The sequence below is a fragment of the Phalacrocorax carbo genome, chromosome 3 (assembly GCF_963921805.1).
Source record: "Phalacrocorax carbo chromosome 3, bPhaCar2.1, whole genome shotgun sequence".
In the NCBI taxonomy this organism is placed as follows: domain Eukaryota; kingdom Metazoa; phylum Chordata; class Aves; order Suliformes; family Phalacrocoracidae; genus Phalacrocorax; species Phalacrocorax carbo.
Window position 1 is genome coordinate 46,602,082 of NC_087515.1, and position 25,567 is coordinate 46,627,648.

General features: G+C 39.4%; 1 protein-coding gene across 7 annotated transcripts in view; it reads right to left on the reverse strand.

The window, feature by feature from the left end:
• Positions 1-25,567, reverse strand: part of PLCB4 (phospholipase C beta 4) — a 211,740-nt gene that overhangs the window by 114,246 nt on the left and 71,927 nt on the right. For all 7 annotated transcript variants that reach the window (XM_064446795.1, XM_064446788.1, XM_064446791.1 and 4 more), the window contains one exon: positions 19,753-19,820. The gene's annotated coding sequence lies outside the window, so the exon portion shown is untranslated. The remainder of the gene's footprint in view (positions 1-19,752; positions 19,821-25,567) is intronic.

The window sequence follows — 25,567 nt, forward strand, 5'->3', positions numbered from 1 at the left end:
CTATATACAGCATTGTTCATCAGATGGTTGGAAGGCTCCCCAGAAAACCAGACCCCTCTCACAGGCAAGAAAAATGCTACGAATGGCAGTAAACAGATTATCTAAGGGAATAATTTAATCATCCACCAGATGTGTAATGATATTGGTTTTATATACCAGAGGGTCTATTTTCACCAGAACACCTCATCTGCCATCACACAACTACCACGTTTGTGCTTTCATTTAAGCACCTATAGACACCCAAATAACCAGCTGGGAGAAGTTTGCTCATTTAGATATGTACAGTTCCTTGATCTACAGGTTTGAAAACCATAGACTACACTTCCACAGGAGCACAGAGGTATATAGTAATAAAAAGCTTAGTGAAATGGCCAGAATCAGCTCCAAGACACAGCTAACTCACACCCTTCTATAACTCCAGTGAACCACTACTTGCACTACTACACGTTTCAAAACACTTGCAAATCAGATCCAAGTAGTGCCTGAAGTCAAAACCACATCAAAGCACAGCTAGGCCCCTGAAAATCCGATTCCCCTGAAGGTACTGAGGGCATTACAATTTTCTTCCTGGATCTCCCAGTCCACTCCTTTGAACATCACATTGCTTACTAATTATTTTCTTATGATTTTTTACTTTTTCATAAGGTCAACTTTCTGAATGTCACATACTGCCCCAGTACCTACCAAATTCTTCTAGGACAGCCTAGAAGTTCTCTCCAAGCATAAAGCATACAATTTTGGTTCTTGTCATTGGGATTTACTCCAATCTATTTTGAAAAATTTCCCCACAGAAATATCTGACAGATTTCCATTATCATACACGTCAAATACAAAACAAGCACCCTGCTTCTACTTCATTTTGGTACTCTTCCATCATAGCTAGCAAAATTGTTGTTTCTAACAGTTGAACCAAAGTAAAATTCGTAATGTCAACATGTTGGATCTACAATATTTTCATGCTGTTTTGCAGGTTATTCATTCTTACTCCATGCTTTGAATACTCTTGGATTCAAAACCATTTTCCCCAAGATACACTCCAAATATTCACAATCTAAATGCCGCAGAGGAATCTGTAATTTATAGCACAACTTAAACTTTTGCTTAGCTGTGTAACTCCCTCTATATTAAATCACCTTTATTAGATACTCTAACTGTGAATACCAGAATGGTCATTGCTTGAAAATATGGCTTCAGTCATACTAAAGGTAGCAAGTCTCCTACTCCTATTTGCAGTGATCCCTTAACACAGGGCGAGCAATACAAATAGATTGGGCACACTTAAAAGGACAGATTAAAATCAATATAAAGACGTCATCAAGTATAGGAGCATATCAAAGTGAGTTTCAGCTGCAAATGCTCTGACTAGTTGGTGAACTACAATAATGAAGAATAAACACTAGCTTAATTTTAATCTGATTTTTTTCAGCATAAACTCTCACTGTCTTCTACATGCTTGGAAAAATTAACAAGTGCAGGTTCTGCTACCAGATAAGATCTTCACTTTTGGGTAGCTTTACATGAAATTATTTCTCTCTTATAAAATGAATACACTTTTCTAAATTTGACATTTAGTGACTAAAAGGACCAAAGTAATCAGGAAGATTTATCTTCTGATGTGCTGCCAACCACATCCAGAATGGCCCGTATCTTAACAGAAGCTTTTCAGATTTTATATATATATATACACACACACATGCATACATATATATAATGATTTTTAAATGTAAATATAAATATAAATATAAACTTGCATTATTTAATGCACAGAGCCTGTTTTGAGATACTTCACTATTTTGTTAATTGATCTTATTAAAATTTTTGTGCAAAATTTAATTGTTTCTAAAGGATTTAGAAGATTGCAAGAGTTGGGCAAAGGGACATAGCTGTTAGTTTTAATAAAGGATTGACACTAAATCACAGTAATTCAGCAAATATCTGATTTCAGGCAGTTTTGCAGATCTCTGAATGTTCATGTATAACAACTTCAACATTTTTTGTTAAATAATGACATTGGCTTCATGAAAGATGTGTGCATCTTTTCAGATAGAAAGCCACCAAATTCTGCAGTATTAAATTGATGGAAATGCACATCTTCTGAATGTGTCTTTAGAAGAAAGTTTTCATCAGAATATCTCTTCCTTCCAAAGAAGGAAAACAAAACAAAAACCACAAAACACACACCCCCAACCCCCAACCACCCACCACCCCCCCCAAAAAAAACCCCAAAACAACAACAACAAAACCAAACCAAACAAAACAAAAAAACCCAAGTAAACCAAAACCAACAACAATGACGACAACATAATGTTTGTACTGGACGAAACTCAGAAAAGTCATCTACTCAATTATCCAGGCCCTGGAAGGGCCAAACCCATTACATTCTGATAGACATGACTAACGTCTGCACAGACACCTGCAGTGCTCTGAAGGCAACAAGCTCTGCAGGCAACCTATTCAGCCTAAAAAAGTTTTTCCTACTTTAAATAATCCTCACTTTAATGATTTCCCTATTTTTTACCCTAGACACCATGGTTCATGGATTTTTCCTTTTCTCTTTGCAGAAACCTCTCAGGTATTTAAAACACATGGTTAACCAATGATCAATTTTCCAATGATCATTTTCAGAGACTGCAATCTAAGTTACAGAACTGAAAATGTTCTAATGTTAAGGATGACTAATGAGAGAGCGAGCTGACAACATGTTCACTCCACACAGTGTTTAGGACAGGCAGCGTCATCTGCCTCATAGCTTGGTTGTCACTTGATGGAAAAATTAATGCCACAACTTACAAAGACAATAATAATTAATAAAACCCAACCAGTTGGAAACTTGAAAGCATCTTGCAAGAAGCAGAGAAACACAGCAGACAATGCATCATGATGCTTTTAAGTACTCAGGGTAAGATACTGGAGTGAATTTTCATGCTTTTGTTGTAGAGTGCTGGCATCTTAGAGCTTAGCGTCCAAAAATGAATGATCCTTTGGAGCCCCAGACATAGCCCAGACCTTCACTGGGAGACACGCAGGCAGGCAGTCAGAAAGCAGCATGCTGGAAACACTTCCATACTGCTCAGGGAAGCACAGGTCTTTTTACCTGCCTGATGCAATTAATCAACTCTGCCTACAAGAGCTCCAGGTGGCTGATGGAAGAGAAGAGCATTCCCATGGGACATTTGTTCATAGATCTGCAGGAGAGACCTGCAGATCCCACTATCACTGTCCCAAAGTACAACAGTTATCTGGACAAGTCTGGCAACCTGCAAACTACCTCACAGCACAGAGGGAGGTTACAGTCTGAGCTGGCAAAGATATGTCAAATGTCTGCTGCACAATATAACAAGCAGGATGTCTCAGAGAGATCTCAGGTAGGATAGTATTGAGAACATCAGTTCTGGTGTGAAATGAGCAATCATCACTTGCACTCCCATGTGGTACATTTGCATCAAGTGGCAGCAACGGACATGAGTAAAACAAGTGTAAAGCTGATATCCAATGTATCAGTACAATTTTTCATCTAATGGCCATTGAGGAGATGAACAGGTATGAGGCAAGGCTTAAGGGAAATCTTTAAAAAAATAAAATGGGGGCAAACCAAGGTGGCATAGTACTTAAAAGATAATATCTAATGGCTAATGACTGCCTCAATTTTAGGATGGCCGGTATTTTTTTGTTTTGAATTACATGTATTTTTGAATGACAAATTTGCAACAAACTCTTGAGGCAATTAAGGTTTTCAGTTTCCATGTAAAAGCTGTTTCTGAACAGACGCACTGCTGGTTGGTGCTGCCCTTCACCTGAGTCACACCATAGATGTATAAGAGACTGACAAGAGGCATTGAACACTGCCGCACAGCAAATGGTTACTGCTACTCACTAAATATCATCTCTTAGCAATCTCAGAGCACACGCAAGTATTGTAAATGGCAAAAGACAAAAAGTAACACTGGACACAGATAAGCTGCTATCAGCTTTTTCTAGCTGATGACTGGATGCAATCAAAAAATCCAACTGGCAATCTGAAGACTTCACTGTTTCTAGGTTAAACAATCCCAGTTCATTCAGTCTTTCCTCTGTTCTCATACTCTAATCATACCACCTCTCTCCTTTCAATTCTCTGTCCAGGGACCATGCTTCCTCTGAGGTACTGTGCCCAAAATTGGGTACTCCAGCAAATCCTTCCTAGAATTTTCTTACCATAATCAATTAGGAAGCACACAAACTCCAGTAATTACCATTCATTCAGAAGTGATGGGGAAGACTGTAATAAACCCCCCCCAATCCAAAACAAAAACAAAATAACCAAAACCGGCATGACTGTCAGCTTCAGTACTGGACTTGCATTAAGCCCTGTCTCAATATCTTGAGGACACCTAGAGAAGCTACGTTCCCTTCAGGCTCTTCAGAAACTCAGCAGTAGGTATTAATTGAAGAATTCTAGCAAGTTCACAGTACTGTAAATGATCTTTTTTTTCCCCCTGAAATACAAGTGGTAATTAAAAATAGTGATTTCCAGTATGACCTATAATCAGGAATTCAGATGTGCAGACTCTGCCAGAAATGACAAAACATGCATGTTGTGACAGTGAAGATAGGAGCACATGCTGGGCCAGTGGACAGAAGTGATCTCCAAAGTCCAGCATCCCAGTTTATGCAACTTGGCCGGGAATGTTTTGCTTAAAGAATAAGCCATTACAAATTTGAAGAAAAGCTGGCAAGTGTTTTTGCTACGTACATTCCAGCTTACACAATTTTGAAATACTTTTCCTTTTTAAATTTAGTCTGATTCGAAATTAATTGTTATAGAAGTAAAGATGCCCCAAAAATAGGAACAGAGTTCTTTAGGGGCTGCAAAATATACTTAATTTTAGCTTAGTGCCAGACTGCTTTTAGCTTTTAAAATAGAAGACAAATTAGGGTCCAAAGCACTTTTCCACACAATCCTTATGTTATGTCACTGAAATATATTATAGTTCTTGCATGAGATTTACTACCTAAAATTTGCAATCCAGCTTCAGCCTGGATTAAAAATATGCAAGGAATTTAGGAAGAATGAAAACACATGAGCTTTGAGACAAACCTACATGAAGTCCCATCTAAACAAAGATGTGATTAGGAAGGTCCAACTATGTCATCAATACTGTCATCTACAACTGCTCAAGGGTTAACTACACCTATTACAGCTAGCTTCACCTAGCAATTACTCTGTGCGTTGCGGGGGTATGTGTGTGTGTTCTGTTTATGCTGGTATTTATGAGATTGGAGCTGTTAAAATAAATTGAAATGGGGCCTTAATCCACGATTTTTGAAAGACACAACAAAGGGAAGCTCTACTAAACAAACACATACATTACACTGATCTTCTGAACTTCCAATACATACTTCTGTTCTTTTTGTTCCAAGTTTACCATTTTACAGGGAAAGAACACTGTTGTTTAACTATTAAACATAATGAAAATAAAATCCATTTTCTCAATTTGAAATTGTGATATCTCTGGTCATTGAAACACTGTAGTAAGATGAGACAGGCAACCTACAACATGTAATTAGTTGATCTACAACTTCTTCTTGATTGCCAAGGCTTATTATACATGTTGCTTTTCTAGGTTAAGTATAGGTGGCCCACCCACCTTGGTAAAGACGAGGAATAACTCTTTTTGGCAGGTGACATGCCATGACACTGAGCCCCAATTCATTCCTACTTACTATCATTACTATTGTCCTAATTATCTAAGCTTTTGTCACCCTTGGCTGCTTCAGGGGTTCCAGCTCCTGCCTTACATAGATAGAGAGGAAAGGTCAGTTTATTTATACACCATCAAATAACATATTTACAATATAAATAACATGTAGGCACTACTCCTTCCTGCCTGAGGCTTAGGCATGTTTTTTTAATGGTATCTAGACAGCTAAAGAACACAACTACCATTAAAGGAATCATCAATGACATCAGCATGCTCCACTTAATAGAACTAGCTGGCTACTACTTACCAGTGCTTATACCTATATTTAGATTTGACAGTTGTAGTACAGTTAATGAGTTCACAGATATTGAGAGTATTTCTAGGATTTGGACCCAACTACTGAGGAGAAACAGAACCTCTTAAACAAATTCCTTTTCCTGTTAGCTTCAATCTGGCCACATGCCAAAACTTTTTGTGATTTAAATAATTTACACTCAGCCAGTCAAAATATTCCTTTACCCTACATATAAACTCTTTCACAAGAATTTCAATGGGAATTAAAGTACACTACTACTGTCTCTGACAATGGCACACATTTTAAATTAAGCACAATGTGAAACTGAAAATCGTAGTGGAAGATAATTACACTCATTTACTCAGATGCTATTTGCTGTTGGAATGCAAATTGTCCTTGAAAATGAGGTTGTCATGAACAAAGCTGTACTTGGCGCCTGATAATTCTGGATTATTGGGCTAAGGTTTGGTGTTCCTTAACAGATAAATAGAGAAGTCTCTGGTATTTCCAAAGGCTATCACTGCATTCATAGAGCCTCGGTGCTGCTCCTCAGCACCTAAAGCAGCTCTCCTCCCAAGTTCAGCACATTCTAAGAACTCTATATAGTCTTTTTTTTTAAATGTGTAATGAATTTGCAAAAATTAAGATTCATATGATCACTTCATCTCAGCTTAATTACTCTCCCAAGAGTAATAAAACATGCATAACCATTGCCAGCAATACTCCCTGATTCAGTTTAAACACTTACGCAAGATCATATCTTTACTTCTGTGAGAAAAGAGGAAAGCCCACATTACAGATGATAAAATTATATGATGCAGGGAAGGTGACAAATCGAGGTTTACCAACCCTTGGATTACACTGAATGGTTTTTAACTTGAACTCCTTTTGGAACACTGCCAAGGATCTGGTATCAAGGGATACTTTAGAGCAACATATTCTGCATGCAGAAGTGCCAAGAGAATATGTTAGAGAAATTAAATCATTCTGTTCCACTATTCAGCACTCATGGAAGCCTGAGCAGAGGCTGGTAATTAGCTAATTTACATGGACTCTGTGCAGAACAGTATTTAAAAGAATTCCAGCAGTATAATCTTTAAGGGGCAAGAGAGGCTGGCTGGCTAGCTTGCAGATCTTGTCATCCCTCTGTCTGAGGCAAGACAAGCCAGTTTTAGCTGTACAATGATGGGCAGGTAGATTTCTGAAAATAGCTACATCTGCAGTTTTACAGTTAAATATGCAATTTCCTCACAAGGAGTCTAACCACACTCTCATTAAAGTGGACGACAACAGCTGGATCAAGAGAAGCAATAAATCCAACCCCAATTCCAATTTTCATCTAGGAAGATAGGTGTTGTTCTTAGGTTTATCCAACTATCTTTGTGGCCAGGAAAAGTACCAGGGTAGTCAAAGCTGAACTCTGGAAGACAACTGCTTTCGGTGCTGTGGAGCAGCACCCAGGCTCTACGAATGCAGTGATAGTCCCTGGAAATACCAGAGACTTCTCTATTTAGCTATTAAGGAACACCAACCTGTAGCCCAGTAATTCAGAATTATCAGGCACCAAGTACAGCTTTGTTCATGACAACCTCATTTTCAAGGGCAATTCACATTCCAACAGCAAACAGCATCTCCTGCACACAGAGCTGAAAGAAAACGATTCCCACTGTGTACGCAGACCTGTGCCTGGGCCTCAACAGGAGAGCTTCTAGCTTGCAGTACTGGCAGCCAGGCCTGATAAAATCTGTTCCTTGCTTCTCCATCACTCCTCACTACAGTGCACACCTCCCAGACAGTGTTTTAACTACGAAGTCCTGGATACTGTTGGGGTTTGGTAGGTACTGTGCTGACCAACCTCGGAACAGATCTGCCCCCCAAAAGTTTTGCATTCAAAAGGACAGTGCATTTTAAGCCCCTCCTCCCCTCCCCCCTGCTACCACCACCACTTTGCTCAACTTTACTAACTTGACCACCAACTGGAAAAGAAGAAAGTGATCCTGCAATCCAAGGGCCCTCTTAGAGCTTATTTGTGGCTTTGATATTTTCTTCTAAAAGAAATGGGAGATGGAAGCCAAAGCATTTCCTCAATTTTCTTTGAGAATTAGTATTTTGGAGTGATTTCCTACATGTGATAAATTTATCTCCACAGATTTTCAGGTAGTGCAGGTGAGAGTTTTATTTTTAAATACAACAATCACCTTTCCTATATATGATGTTTAATCTTCCCAAGCTCTAATTCTTCAGTTTTAGGCCATCTCCTTATGAGGTTTGCAATGGTAAAATCACAAGTCAAGCATGAGACCTCAGCTACAACGAACCATACTTTACATAGAGAAGAACACTTATAACTGTACCTACTTCTGGTTTTATACTACTAGTTATCTGTATGCAGCTCTTCAGTCACTGTGGTACACTGTCCATAAGTTGATCAATTCTGCAGATGAAACACACACTTGAGAAGTAATGGTCTTTCCTCATGATACAGCTTCATATCCTGCTTATAAAATGCCAGCCCAAAAGCTGTTTTCGAAGTTACACAAATATTACACCTCATCTAATTCAGATGAAACATCTATTTCAGAATCTTGACAACAAGGAACTAACTTTTAATGCTTCCATAACACTTGCAAGTTGGGGAAAAAAAAAAAGATGTTCTGCGTCAACAGGACCCTCCTCTTCATGGAAATTAAATGCCAAAAATAAATATGGAATTCCCTCATGTGGCCCTGCTGGGTTTTTTTTCACTGTTTTCCCATAGACTTCAAAAAAAAGAGAAGTCTACACATTGATTTTAAAGAAGTAAAAATAAACTTACATTGCAGAAGGAAAAAAGTGCAATATATTTCTACCAGTTATTAAGGTTTCAAGTTATCCACATGAGGTGCACTGATGAAGCTAGTATAGCACTCTAGGTGACATGAAGTTTACAGATATTACCCAGTAACTTTAACTGAGAATAGCTGAAAAGAAAACAGACAAGCTTTGGACATGGAAGCCGTATTTTTAGAACTGAAGCAGAAATAGCAAAGTTGAAACTAAATGCAGGTTATATTTGAGCTTTTTTTGCCCCAGTCTTTCTGACAACATTTATAGCCACACCTCTCAGTCCCTAGGATGAAGGCAATTCTACAGAACAGCTATAACAGAGACAGAGAAGAGTGTACTGGTTTAACTGCTGGGATTTTTTCTATGATAAATCACAATTCCAACTTGATAGAAACTAATGTTCACTCATTATTACCAAACATGACTAGGTAAGGCAGCTCTCCTCTCCTATTCCCAGGCTCTGTATGTATAAACCCTGGTGCCCTGTCTGCACCTTCCACACACACCCCAAAACATCTCCCCCTTCCACTTGTCTCCTCTGTTCAGACATCCCCCAGCTCTTCACAGACTCCCTGTTTTGCTGAACTGGTGAGTTCCTCTGGTGTTATTCAAGCCACTTTGTCTCCTTTCCAAATTCATACACCTATCTTGTTTCTTTCTCTCCTTTATCATGATACTTCCTTCATCCCTTGTCTCCTTGCTCCAAATACAAATCGCTCATGTCCTCCAAATTCTGACTCCACCATTTATTCCAATTTCCCCCCCCCCGCCCCCTTCATATTTGACTGTTGGTGAGGTATTTAAAACTTATTTATTAGGCAGGGAAGCTCCTCGCACAGGCAATACCTACCAAGATTCAGTTCAAACCCTGGTTCAATCTCCCATTTGACTGCAGCTCCCGTACCAAGCCCAGGCAACTCTGCTTATGCTGCAGTTCTACAGCAGAAATAGCCAGTTAATGTTTTCCTACCTCAACATTCGCACTATGAGGATGGGGGAGACGACACGGGGACGGATTCAAAATCTTTGGACAATTTAGGTGTAAAATTCTGAGTATACAAGGAACACCCTTTTAAAGTCTATAAATTTGTCAAACTTGGATGATTTTCTATGGACAATCAACATCACAGACTCAGTACTACCACCTTATTGAGTACAAACTGGAGGAGCCAGAAACTCTTCTTCCTGCATACTTTAGAGCACCTTCAAGGCTCTTAATATGGAACAAATAAGTAATTTTTACTAACTTCAGGTGGTGTTTTTTTCCCCATGCAGAAGCAAAACACTCATTTTTATAAACTGAAGGACATACAGACATATCAGGGGGTTTTATGCTACTACATCAAAACACAAATCAAACAATACTTAATTAAAATGCTTCTTTTCTTAAAATATGTAAAGAACTGCTAGCTTTTTACTGTTTGCTATTCTTCGTGATGTAGGCAATACAAAAATCTTCCACTAAGTGAATTACTTGACCCTAAAAGCAAACACCCCTGCAGCAAACAAACAGTATTATGGTGGCATAGTAAAGTTGATTAAAAAGCCTCAGAGCATCAGATATCAACGTACAGCGCACTGTTCTAAAATGACAGGATGGCTAAAGATCATGGGAAAAACCTTTGCATGCTGGCTGCACCTGCAGAACTCTGCATGCAGACATTCCTGCTGAGATAAACAAGTAGTCAGCCATGCAGCTATCTGCAGAGTGTGTACTTAAAAATGTCCACTTCCATGTATAAATGCTGCACTTGAAGGGCATAACATTCATGCCTCTAAAGTGAAAAACTGAAATTATGAGCTGTATACTGCAGACTGTCCATGCGAGACATTCAACACAAGAAGCCCTAGCTCTCATTCCTCTACAACTAGAGGCCCTCCTCACTCCTGCCAACCAAGGTCCGACATGGCTACAGTTTAAGGCAAATGGTCTGATGTTCCTTTTTAGTTTGTGCTTTATGCATCTATCTTTCTGGTACAAAACAGTACCAGTTTTGTGAGGTTACTGTACAAAATAAACTCCCTCTTGCTTCTTGGTGGAAAGGGAAATCAGTTTTTAAAAACAACAACAGGAAACATTAAAGGATTTCCTGAAATGTGGCCTAGGCAGAGGGTTCCCCTTCTTCTTTATCTGGCCAAGAAGAGTCTGTACCAGTAGGTGTGGTGCCTCTACACCTGTACAGGTATGGAGGTCAGAACCTACAACAGGCTTCGTCATTGCCAAAGCTGCTGGCACGATGGGCAAAGAGAAGAGAAAAAAGTGACAGGTCAGGGGAAGTTAAGGAGATAACATACATCTGTTTTGTGTTTGTGGTTTGTTTTGTTTTGTTTTTTTTAACAATAGCAAAATATCAAAGAACCAGCAATGTTAAAAAAGATGCTATGCTCTGCTGTAAACTTAGTGACTCCTATCTCTGTATTTATCAGGCCATTACTTTATATTTGTTTAAGTAAGCTTTGTATTTTGTCAAGTAAACTCACCATGCCAAAATATTGCCAAACATAGTATGCTAGTAACAGAACTGAGTCAAAAAGCATTGTTTGAAGGGAGAAATTGAGAAGGATGGGTGGGTACTTGCATGTAGAACATCAATTATGCAACCATCTGCATGACTCAGTAGACATGAACAATTATTCTCCAGAAGGAACGTGCTTAATAACATATGGAACAATATTCTTTCTCCATAACTTTCCTCTACTCTGCACTTCCTCTGTCCATTTAACAAACACAAAGGTGCTCCAACACTGTTACGGACTACAGAACATTTCATTAAAACTTAATCCTCACAGAAAGTAACATGAACAATACTGCAGCCTGTAGCTGTTTCACCCAGGCTTCATTTCCCACATCAAGATAACGCCCACTATCCAAGCATGAAACTCGCTAACCCACTACGCCCAGGCCTGCAAGAAGACTGTATTGCTTCATAGGACATAATCCCGTAACAGATTTTCCCCTTTTTTTAAGTCAAGTAAAACACAAAAGCTTCAGCCCTCCAGATGATGGTCAGACATGTATAACTGCATCACTGTAAAACAGTCATATAGCATTCTTTGTATTGCACATACAGGGACAGATTTTCAAAATGGCTCAATGTTTAAGACTTCAAAAGAATTGCACTCCTTTTTAGGCTCATGAGAGAAGTGGGTGAATTTTCAGCGTCCAGCACCCAGTGAGAACAAACAGTCCTGTTCATATCACTTGTATCGCAATTGGCCATTTCTCAGAGGACATTATCAAAAGCTGTTCCAGCTTTGTTCTTTTCAACAGCATTGCTGCCTAATGGCACCAAACATTTCCTGCAAAATAAAGATAGGCTTACTTAGCTTTTCAAAATAATCTATTTGGAAAACTGGGGCAGAGAACATGTGGAATGTATTAACTCGTACCGATTTTCAGGAGAAACTGTCAGTTGGTTTGTACAAGAATAGCCCATTCTCTTGCTGCATAAGCTTTGCATTTCAGGAATTTAGAAACTGGCTTAAGGGAAAAAAGTAATTCCTTTTCTGTGGAACTCAGACACAAAAGGATCTGAGCTCACTGGGGCTTTGCCACTTCACTTTCTAAAAATAAATTATCTAAAATATGAGTACATTTTGATAATTTGTGCAAGTCACACAAGCAAGTTTGCATAGTCTGGTGCTTCCCTCTACACAAAAGATGTTTCTGTTACAGTTAAGGAACATGAGCCAAGCATGGTGACTGAAGAAGAATAGATGCTCCAGAAAATACTGTTTTCTGTTTAATAATCTTCTGAGAAAAACATGCAAAGCAGAGGCTTGACATTGTTTACCACCATTTCTGTTATCCTAACTGTTCTTCAGTACACACGCCTGTATGCACAAGCACCTATCTATAGGCAGTGCTGTAGAAGCAACAAATGGCTTAGTAAAAAAACTGAATTCAACGTAAGCATAAAATCTTAAGACTTTTTTTTCCCCATATTTCTTATTTTGAACACACAACTTCCCCCCCCCAATTTTCTGATCAGACACGAAAAATTGGCCAAATTTATGTACTGCTTCTTGACTTTTGTTTTGGTAAACTTAACTTTACAAGAATCCCTCAAATAATGCATAGGAAAACTGCAGTTGTGGAACTAAGGAAAAAACAACCCCTAGGTAGTAATAGGAAACCAGCACTTTTTGCAGACCCTGCTTCCCATTCAGGAATTGCTCAACAGCTACAAAATTTCAGTGGCATCGAGGCACCTTTAGATCTAATCCCTCCCCGCTTTGCAAAAACCCCATGCAAAAATGCTGTGCCTTCAGTACTGATTCTAAAGCATTCGGTTCCTTGGTCAGTAATCTTTCCACAGCAAAGTGGCATTTTAATCTTTATAAAACTGCACGCAATGGTAACCCTTTTCACATTCTTAAGGGTCAATTTTTTTCTTTAAATCATGCCTCTGTTAAACTTCCATATTTGCTCACTTTGCCACTTCTCCCCTCTCTTATGCCTACCATCCTTCGTGGCAGCTCCTAAGTTTCAGAAAACTCAGCGGAGCTGTAACTTACTCTAATTTTGATGCTCATGCATTGCAAATATACTCACAGGGAAACCTGGGCATCACCCTTAAGACAAGGCAATTCAGTGCAGACAGAAAATGCAGAGACTTTAATACAGTAATATGAGAATACACAAAATATGCAAGTAAAGACAACAGCAATTGAAGCCAAAACAGATAGTATATGAGATGGTACTGAAATCATCACAGAGGTAAACTGCAGGGAAACCACCACACTGCAAAAGCATTACTTCAGCTCATGTTCAGCACAAATCAAAAGCAAATTGCAATCCACTCAGAAAATGTGCTGCACTACTCTGAGTTCACAAAAAATGCAAAGACTTCTCCACTATAACATTATAGCCTTGTTTTCTAGCAAACTGCACTCAGATGTTGCTCCTCTAACATTAATCTCCATGGAAACCTTAGAATGACTGTTGGCCTGAAATAGGTTTTATCATCCCAGATCAACTTGAAAGTAGTCCAGCAAAAGATCTTGTATCTCATATTTTTTGCCTGGACCTTTTTACCAGTTAGCAGACCTGAAGAGTTACAATTCCTGCAGCCACTACAAAATGAAGCTTTCATTTCTAACAATCAGAACACACCTAAGGTGAATTATTTTTCCAGTTGAAGCTAAGACACAGAGAGTCAAAGACTTCCAAGCCTACATCTTACTCTAGAATTAGGTAAGGAAAAACCCAAAAGATGTGTCTAAAAAAAAAATCTGCTGTATCTCTGCACAGCATTTTTCCCTTACAAGAAGGGAGAAGGTCAATGCAAAGAGACCTTTCTAAAGGTATTTATTAAAATTTAGTTTTGGCCTTGATCAGGGAAATGCCCATTTTAGAGTGGAGTGCAACCAGACAGGTCATGTTGGGTTTTTCTTTCTCCTTCTCCATACCAACACAGCCACCCTCCATGACTAACATCCCAGCACAGGGTCAAGGCAGTTACTCAGAGATGTTCTGCGCAGCAAACAGGTCCTCTGCAAATGAGTTGTGTCAGTTAAACTGACAGACTGAGCCACAGAGATATACTAAATGTCAGGAAAGCTGTTTTCTTGGCAAGAAGCCATGTACACAAATTGTTTCTACAAGGAAAATACACTACCTGGGTGTATACAAATGAATAGTATGTTATACATACATAAATTAGACTTCTTATAGACCAAAATTGAGAAAGAAAACTGTAAAAAGGAGATTTCAGACTTGCATAAGTGCTTTCTTGAATGTAATTCAATCATTGTTATGAATTTCCTGGGATAATTAACATAAATTGCATATAAATTTTTCTGAGACACATGCAAGAAAAAAAAGCAAAGATGGACAGGCAAAAGAAAACACAGGAAGAAACTTAAAATAGTGTATAAAGATTTGTATTTATTTCAATTAATTTTCAGCAGTCCTAAAAGTTACCTCCTCTCACAGCTGCAAGTAATTAGACATTTCCAGAAAAACACTCCTACCTTACTTCTTTAGCCCTGACCTTCCCAATTTTAACTCTTACAAGTCATTCCCTGATCACGGTTTATTTCTGTTCTGGGCAGAAAACTTCTTTTGTAGGCTATTTGCCCACTTTCAAACCCAGTGAAGTCCTGGGGCTCCCTGTATGGCTGCGGGTTTTTTTAAGATACTATGGTAATATTGTAAAAGACAAATATCTTAATACCAAGTTGTTAACAGGCTTGCTAAATTGAGTAACACTGCTGATTGCTAATAACACACGAGGTACACTGTCATGTCTGGGGTTTTTTGTTTAATTGCTTTTTTATCTCAGCAGCATGTAGATGCACACTATGCACAACTAGCTGAACTTGGTAGATAACTTACTGGTACTTTTAACATCTACGTTGAATTTATGAGTTCATTTGTTAATGAGTAAACTGCTAAGCTAAACACTAGAGACCTACGGTGTCTGTATAAAAAGTCCACATCAATTCATAAGGGGATACAAACATGCCCCTGAAAACCAACTTGAGAGAACACAGGTCTTGACTCTATGTCTTTGAATGGCCAGATATAGTCTTTGCTAGCACTGGTCTCTAGACAAGCCTCAGTTAATCATCAACAAGACGTCTGCATGCTTCTTAAGTGTCAGGCCCTTTGCGTACCTACTTTTTTGTGAAGGAAAGGAAAAAGAGGGTGAGAGGCATACATCTGATGAGCAAGATGCTGGACTGGGACCTTCAGCCAGTAACTGAAGTGTTCAAAGCCACATACTCCTCTGATTTTGGTCCTTCTCTAACTAACAAGCAGAAATAACAAGGCAGCTGCATGGTGGCGTCCTTATTACTGAAGTGCTGGGGAAGAGGAGGGAATTCATCAAAACCTAAAGACTGAGTGATGCTAGTTTTACAAGCATGCATCTTTAGGGGGCACAGCAGGCTCTCACCCCTTTCTCACTGTGGAAGAACCAAACACACTCCCGTTTTTGTGCTCACTACTGATTACAGGGATTGAGTCAACAGGATTGCAGCAAACAGAGCTTGTCTAATATGAGAGGAAAGCAAATGCTAGACAGAAATGTCTTTTGCTCCCTCAGGTTGTTCCTTGCAGTTTGGTATATGCTGTGCCTTACACTTGCTAACATTGTAATGTCACCTGTGCAGTTTTGATTTTTGCCTGGAAAAGAAAAGCAGCAACAAAACACTGGCTTTTAACTTGTATCCATCCAATAACACAATGATCATACAAAGCCTGACCAAAGATCCTACCACCAATGGTGGCCATGAGGCAATACCTAATCGGACCAAGCACGTAACTACATTTTGGTCAGAATTTTCTGAGCAGTATTTTTGTGTTAAATGGTTTTCTTGATGAGTTTTCCTTTCATGAGTTTGTATAATCAACTTAAATTCATAAGAACAAGCTCTAAATAATGGGAAACCAAACTAACAGATACATAACCTAATCTGCTAACTCTGACTAAAATTCCACCCTTGGAACCCAGGCACAGACATCCAAGGAGAGACAGCAGTGGGATTGCTGCCTATGCCTATATCTTTTCCTCCAGGCCTCCCTTCATTTTTATGATGGCCTCGAAACTACAGAACCACAGTGCAACATGAGAATACAAAACCTTTCAAGCAGAAGAGTGACTCAGTAAATTAGATTAGAACTAGAGCAATAAATTGCTGCTTGTGGTTCCCCCACCCCCACCCCCAATTCTGCAAGTCTGGCCCACCTCCCTTTTCTCTGTCTCCTACCTCTGAGAGTAAGAAGTTATGAAGCCTTATAACCCTGCTGCTAGCATGAAGGAGAAATTGCTTGGTTCCTTTTCCCAAAGAGGCTTTTATGAAACATTTAGACTTCACCAGCTCAGCAAACAGAATACAAAACACTGCCTGTAGCAGAGAACATCAAGGTATGACATACTTGAAAAACAGAAAGAAAGGGCAAGTATTTTTTTTTGTAGCAACTAATGTTAAATTTCACAAAAGGGGTACTCAAGTTTTTGTAACAAACAACATATCCTGGCTCCTTTTGTTACTCATCCTCACCACAGCGTCTCATTCTGGTCTTACAACAATTAACTGTAACAAACAGAAGCAGCAAGGAGACAAAAAAAAGAAAAGAAAAAAAATCCACAAAAGACAACTGAACATCCAAGAGTTTAGGAAAGATTGAGGAGCAGAAGTGGTGACACCTGACAGAAAGGTAATATATGTACTCTTGTGAGGCAAAAGCTCTGGCTTTATCAGCAGCCTGACATTGCTAGGCAACTCACACTGAAGCACCAAGGGCGTATCAAAACAAGGAGTTTGTTAATTGCTGTGAAGTCACTGTGTTATTTTATTATACAAGAAGCACCAGACACAACAAGAGCCAAAGTGTTTTAAACAAATTCTGCATTTTTTAAAAATTGCTTATTGAATATGAGCTCTCATGCCTAGTATTTCCAGCAAGCTGCTGTGCTAAACAGATCTCGTCCACTGTGCAATCCTGTGTATTTAACTAAAATAAAAGAAAGTTCTCTAATACCTGTTATTTCAAGGTCCTCATGTACAGGTTTTTACTTTCAGGATTACTGTGAAAAACCTAGTTGACTCCGAGAAAGGTCCAAACAGGCTTCCAAGCTACACAAAATATTCAAAGCCAGCAAGGCTATCATAAGGCTTAATTACAGGATGCAAATGCAGTTGATTAAGATGAGCCTTCTGGGGTCACATAATCTTGTCAGAGGTTTAGCACTAGACTCCGATGCTGAAGTTTGTTTTGGTTTTAAGTAAACACTTATCATTCTTAAAGAGCACTTTAATTTAAAAGTAAGTCCAAATGTAACCTAATCATTTTCCGTATTTTGAAGTTTAAATAATTGGAGACACATTTTCATTTAGGATATACATACACACACGTGCATCCATTTGCACCAAACAACCACTGCAGCTCAGTAACAATACAAACATTTTTCTGCACTCCAGGACAGCCTGGATATTGTTGTTCTACTATAGCCAAATACTTCATTATCCACTTGATTCCTGAACAGCATGTATTCTCTTTGGCCTCATATGAATGCCAAAAAAGACTCTGTTGCTGTTTGTCAGCTGCCGTGCTGTTGTCAACTATTTCACTGCTTGGGAATACAACATCCACCCACAATTTCTCTAGTTTGTATTAGTAAGTACTGCTTAGCCCTAGCTGTATTTCCAGGAAAATTGTAATATTTTTCAACTGTTCTAATCACTGATTCAGGCTTTAATAGTAACGAACAGATTAAGTTTAAGTATTATCAGTGACACTTGAGTCACATGTAATGGCAAAGGAGAAGACCAAATAGAGCGATACTCTTGTATATCCATGGAGAATATGGAGCTGGGGATATGAGATGCTGAATTGTTTGGCCTAGACTAAAACTATTTTATGGGTTAAAAAGGCAATTCCAGGTAATGCCTGTACCAGATGGTACTCCCTTTTCCCTCAATGCTGCGTATGTGTAGACTTTTCTGCACAGCACCAATTGCAGAGAAAAAGATTGAAACATTCTCCATTGTCCTCCATGAGATTCACTTGGGTGATCGAGAGGCAGTGGTGACACTTGCCCAGCAGATGAGAGCACTTAAGGCAGACTGACCACTCCATATTGACTGTTATGCAGTAGTTTATCACTGAACCTCATTCTATTTTCTCCAGGAGGACTTAGATTGATTAGAGACCACAGCACTGGGCTCTCATAACACACAGATAAGCATTAAGGAGCAAGACATGCAGGTGCACCACAAGGAAATGTCTGGAGGAATAGTTACTTTTCTTTGGGCTTGAAATCTTGGATTTTCTGGCTGGAATAAAAAGTACTTCTAAATGTAGGCTGCTAATCCAATATTTCTTACTAGTCTGCAGGACTTGCACCTCACAGTTTCATTTGTTACCACTGTTGCATGACACTCATCCATGGCAACAGAGTACAAAAATCAATCATGAAGATGTCTCCCATTTGGTGAGAACAAGAACTAGATGGAACATTTGGCTGACCTTTTTGTTGGCTTGGTTTTGTCATGAAAATTACTGAGGTTAGTAATTGCCAAACAAGAGTTAGACAAGTGCAAAAGCTATGTTACGTTTGGTTTTTTTTTTAAGCTGCAGACTGGGAGTGCTTCTGGAATCCTAATAGCTGCCTAGGCAGCCCTGCTATAACCAAGTGTGTTTCTATCTGCTGCTTCATCAGGTTGTACTTCACAAGCTGGTCACCCACACGTCATTGACCCCTGACTATTCCCTCACAAACCTAGCAGGCTTTTATTGTGGACATAATGCTACTAATAGCTATCTCGGAATTTACCAGTCACTGGTTTTCCAGTGGCAACAACCTACGCCCCACATGCTACAGTTGCTCCCCACTGCTCCCCAAGCTGCCTCCTCAGTTAATAACATGGTCTCTTTTGGGTCTTGGCTATCTTAAGCTATGGGATCAGATCACAAAGATTTCAGTGACACTACCAGCTCTCTGACCTGCCTTCCAACATCAGCAAGGTGTTCATGTTTCTGTAATACATATGCTACTCCAGCAGCGATTACACCACAATGCAAAGAAAGCATGTGTGTTTTCTTTTGTTCTTTAAGAGCAAAATTGTGTCCTCATGAGGTTCACAGTCTGACATCTACACAGAAACCAGGAAAAGATGGTGGCAGGCTGAGATTTCAAAATATTATAAGCCAATACTGCTGTGAAACATGTAAGACCTAGCAATTATGTGCCAAAGTAACAGCCTCTTTGTCCTCATATTCTTAATCAGTTTCATTTTACTAATTACAGGATAATAGATGTGAAGGCCAAGTCATACACCTATATGTATACACACAAAAAAAACCAACCCTGATTCAGAGTCATACAATAGTGGACAGGAAGTTTAAACTGATACATTGAGAGAGGGACAGAATCCATTAGCACCACATCTGCAAATTTTACTTAACTATAATTTCTAATTTATAAGCAAGCAACTTACAAAGCAGTTCTGGACTGGATGGATAAACAGTGGTCTAATTAGACTGATGTGCTGGGAAACTCTTCCTTCTGTGGAGCAATAAAACAAGATGATCAGTATAGAACATGGTGTTATCTGCTATATCTCTCTACTGGCATAAACACCCCACCCACAGTCCACAAAAGTACAGTATCAAGATGAACACTTCAGAACAGGACTTGGTTACATCACTGTTAAGTCTTTCATGGGCAACATTTTGCTATATAACCTTGCACAGAAGATGATAAATCGTGGCTGGTAGTGTTGGAAGCTCTGGATTAAGCGCACCATTCCCCACTGCACCATGCCACGACAGTTTTTAATGTTCATAAAGCATCCTGAATGATTATTAATCATCACAAAGGAGCAGCTGAACAGTGCTGCCACATTTATATCTTCCTGGAATAAATGCTAGCTGATTTTAATTGTTTTTGTTTCATGTCTTCCTTGGATGAGCAACATGAAGTTGGAAAGATTTTGCTTCAGAACGAGTTACAGAGAAGCTCCAGTAACATGGGACTAGTAACACAGGAGTAGGGCATGAACATTGCAAATTATGAGGACAAAGATCCTCCTGCACATCCATCCTGGAAGTTTCTAAGCATCCTGCCTGCCATGTGGCCAAGTCTCACCCATAAGTTATTGCAACTGAAACATTTAGCAAGGGCACGTTAGCACCATCTTTATTTCCTCACCATCTCAGTGCTGCAATCCTAGGCCACACACTATTTTGTCTGGCATTATACCAAAACAGAACCAAAGATATTCTATGTCCCAAACAGCTCATGGAAAAAGTTGTCAGAGATACACATAGATAAACTGGAAGGGTATGAGGGGCCTTGGAAATAACGAGGTAATATTTCCTGTACAAGAATCTCAGTCATTTGTTTATAGAAAATAGACTAATTTATATGAGGAGCCAAAGAAGGGTAACGAGGCAGCTTGTCAGATGTTATAGCAGTATTTTTTGCTGCAAGAGGCCACAAAAATTAGAGTACAGAGGTCTTGAGAATGGAAAAAAAAACCAACACAAACAGGAAAGGCTTGAGTCCTGGACTGATCAGAAGTAAGAGTACATTTCTTATTACTGAGAGAAACAGAGTAGAGTTGACAGCCACTGGTAATCATGAAGAGCCTTGAAAGTACAAAAGGACAGTCTGTGTCTGATGTATAAGAAGCCAGGAGAGGGAGAAGCAAACAGGACAATGACACCATCAAAGGAACTGTCTAAAAACTGTGGAATCATTTGAATTGGTATGACTGAAGTAAGACTGCATTTATCAAGGTAAGTTTGTTACAGTAAAAGAAATGTGACATAGTAAGAAACTGGGAAAACAGATGTGTGCACAGATAAACAGCTATTTCCAACAGATGCTTAACATCTGGCATGTAATCCCCTCATACAGTCTTCAGTCTGTGATCCAAAGAGAACTGAATAACACCTAAAAATTGTCAGTCAGGAGTATTGTCATGGTGGTGCTCACAGCACTTGAAGTAAATCAGGGCCAAGAGTGAATAAGCAGAGGAATTTGGGGGAGCCCAAACAGGACAAAGGAGGTAACAAACAGTAAGAGTGCACAAAAGGTGAAAACAGCTTTTAGCTCTACATGTGAGTTTAAGAGAAATCTGAAGATGGAGACTGAATATAAGCAAGTGCACCAACAGTAGATGGAGCTATGAGATAAGAGAAAAAACTAATCTTTAAGGGGACTAAATAGCAATTCTGGAAATGAAGGCATGAAACCCTACCTTCCTATTAAGTCACGAAACACAGTCCACAAGAGCAGAGCTTGATATGACAGTCATACCATGTTAGCAGGAGCTGAAACGACTTGTCACTTCTTTTTCCTGCCCTTCGATAAGCAAACGTTGCCCATGCCTAATGCAGATTAAATCCCAGCCAGCCTGCTGTCAACCAAGTGCCAAGATCAGCCAAGCACTAAGCAAACACAAACTCAACCTGATTTAACAACCATATTGATGGGTCATTCACATTCTTCATGCTCTGCAGTCTACAGTACAAGCTAATACCATTTGAAATTTTTCATAGAAGCACACGTGAGAATTTTGTACAATTTTCTGAGTTCTCTTAAAAATAAATGCATTATTTATGAGAAGTTTGTTGATGTCTGGAAAGGAATAAGTAATACTTTGAGAGGTAAGGGCTAATGAACACTAATGATATATAAAAAGATCTGCAAAGACAACTGATATCACTCTATGTGCTGGTTTTGGCTGGGCTAGAGTTAATTTTCTTCACAGTAGCTAGTGTGGGGCTGTGTTTTGGATTTGTGCTGGAAACAGTGTTGATAACCCAGGGATGTTTTCATTCCTGCTGAGCAGGGCTTACACAGAGTCAAGGCCTTTTCTGCTCCTCACCCCACCCCACCAGAAAGGGGCTTGGGGGGCACAAGGAGCTGGAAGGGGGCATGGCCAGGACAGCTGACCCCAAGGGATGTCCCACACCATATGTCATCATTCTCAGCAGATAAAGCTGGGGGAAGAAGGAGGAAGGGGGGCACACTTCAACCCACGAGTTTTCTCACTTTTACTCCTCCACTTCTCTCCCCCATCCCACCACAGCGGAATGAGTGAGCAGCCGCATGGTGCTCAGTTGCTGGCTGGGATTAAACCACAACACTATCACCATAAGGAAGTCTATAAATGGACTTCACCAACACAGGCTCTACTTCTTATTCAAATTCAAAACAAAGCTGGACAGCTCTAATAATTCCAGCTGGAACTATGAATTTTACTTGAAACTCTTCTGTAAACAGGAAAAACAACCTCAAATCCTGGTGCTGCATAAAACGGATTCCTGTATTAGATAACATACAATGAGCCTGTCAAGCATAAGAACAACTTTATTTATCAGAGATCTAACAACCATTCCTAGGACAGATTCTGACACCTGATTCTTCTGTGAACATATTCTGAAAGGAGCAAGTTCATGCTTATACGAAACTAAGGCACAGAAATGGAATTGCTTCTAGCCTTGTTCACTGAAGAAAGATCCCAGTAACGCTGCGAGAAGTGAGTGAGAAGAAACAACAACAGGGAAATTTTATATAATCTTTAATCCCTATTTCCATGAGGAAACTGCACCCCTCCCTCAACTTGACAAGTAATCTCCAGTCAGTCTTTTTTAGGGAAAGAAGAACTGCAACCACCATCACCACAAATGATCAATCGGCATCATCAGAGCTATTTTTCAGAGACCCGGAGAAAAAGCCTGCCTCCAAAAGCTTGTTTGCCAGTCTCATCAGTTAGACTGATAAGAGACATCATTTGCTTCTACAAATCTTGCTTCTCGTAAGGTAAAAAGAGAAACAAGTATTTTATATATAAGCACCTGATTGGCACTATTTACTAACAATTCACAAGAGGTGGCACTGAAGCCTAACTATATCGCATGGTACTAATTACAGTCTGGGGCCTACTTAAACTATCAAATGGACTGTCAAAGGGGAATTATGTGCATAGCTACAGGATAATAAAGTATATGATTAATTTTACCAGCAATAACAGACTTAAAGTACAGGGTAAGTTTCAGTTTGTAATTACATAAATAGGTCCACAATCACACCGCTGGCCTGCTGTACATCAACCAATCCATTTCTCTTATTTTTGTGGAGCTGAGCTTTAAACCATGTTGTGTAATTTATAAATCACCATGCTGGAACCTGCCAATTATACTATGCATGCCAGTACTCAACTAAGTAATTTCCAGACCCAGTGGAAACCACAGTACTGTTCTTGCGCCCTTCAGACTACTGACATACATGCCAATTATTTGTTGCTTAATAGTAATGATAGCTAGATGTAAACTACAACATTGTAGGGCTGCTTAAGCCTTTTATTTACAACACTCTGACATGTTGTCTTTTTCAAATCAGCATCATAGCAATGGCATTAACAATCTGGTTCAACACACAAAACTCCCACTGCCAGACACTGTTCCTCGCTGCTACCAGCATAGAGGCTGAATAACAGAGGGAATCAGGCAGGACAGAATTCATCCTCCCTTCAACCTAAGCACAGATTGCCACCCCGGCTCCCAGCCACACTGACAGGCAGTAAATAAATCCATTTTCATCATTGCTGTATCAGGAACAACAGATACACACAGACCCTTGCTTCACTTCTACTTGTCTACCTCCAACCTAAAGCTGAAGTCACGAAAAAAAAATCCATGATGAGTGAATGCACAGCTGCTGCTGAGATGTCCTGCTTCCCACTGCAAAGCCTCTGCAGCTCTCTATATACTCAGTGAACTTTGTTCCTGGAGACTTGATCAATAAAGAGACAACAACAAAGTGGTTAGACTCACAGCTAACAACCTATTCAAACATAAATGGCACTGCTACTGTATGACCAGGGTAAGTAACCCAAAAGGGAGGGAATAGCAAACATTTTCTAAAAACTCAAACATTCAATTGCTATAAGAGAACACAATAAAAATAATAACAGAGCAATGTTTAGATCTAAGAACTGCCAAAGCCAACAATGCAAAATCTTTCTGGTCCCCAGTGTAGTGTCAGCTGCTATATGCTTTCTAGTAGTATGCTTCAGTATGTAAAATTTATGATTGGAAGCACCGCAGTAGAATTCCAGGCAGAGCAGTAATTTCTTTCATAATACAAGAACTTCTAGACCACTTGGAAGATTAGTAAACCCAGCATTCACAACACTGCTGGATGGGTACAAAGGTAGGAGGGGAGAGGGGAACAGCAGTGCTGTTTTCTTTTCTTGAAGAAAAGCAGTCTTGATAGTTTAACAACAGCAAAATACTTCTGCCCAGATCAAGTTGATCAGATCTGCCTAGTTTTGGCACCTAGTAGAAACCATGATCTCAGAGAAATTCCTAAACACACTGTAGCAAGCAAGTAGGGAAAGTGAGGGGTTTGTCCATCCAAGTTCAAACACCTGGATTAGGCAGGTGTGAGCTTCTTCTGATGGCCCTCCAAAACATATATATTACTTATAAAAGAACACAGGAGCTACACAAGGAACACTGGTACTTATTTTAAGGAGGCTGCTTCACCAGGTGCAATCTAAGCTGACCACTACAATTTCCCTGTGGCAAAGACATTTTACAAGGTTCCCACCACCTTTTGTGCATAACTAAGTAAACTGGCATTTTGCTGCTATCTTATTCACATGGCTACATCTGTGCAGCTGTTTGTGAGACAAATTATTTTAGGAGGAAAAAAAACCAACCAAACCCTACCTCTTTCTTTCTTTCTCTTTTCTTCTACACTCAGTTCATTGATGAGGGTTAAGGTTTTGATTGACAAACACATACAAGAGCACAGCTCAGGGTATAGTAAATGACAGTTGAATAAGGAGAGAAAGAAAACTGAGCTGGGATAGGGAACTGCTAAAAAAGCTTTATACCCAGGGCAACACCGGATGGACCTGCATCCTCATATTTCCGTTTCATGCACGCCAGACACGTTCATCTTTTTTTCTTCAGCACCACCTTATGTGTGCTTTAATTGCAGCATGTTAACAGCAGTTGGCATCTTACAAAATGCTGGAACTAGGGATTAATGTTTTAAAGGATTTAAAGGCTGTAATTTCAAGCTGCTTTACAAACATAAGGAACATTGACTTCTACAGAGGGTCATAACAGGACCAGTAAAAGTCATGTCCAAATGGATGTGAGGAAGAAAGTGAGTATTCAAAAATGAAGAGATTTTAAGAATCAGCATACAGTAACATGCTACATTTAGAGCATGACGTGGAAAACAGAGAACTAAAAACTCTTAACTGTTTGCTGGACTTTGCACTTGCT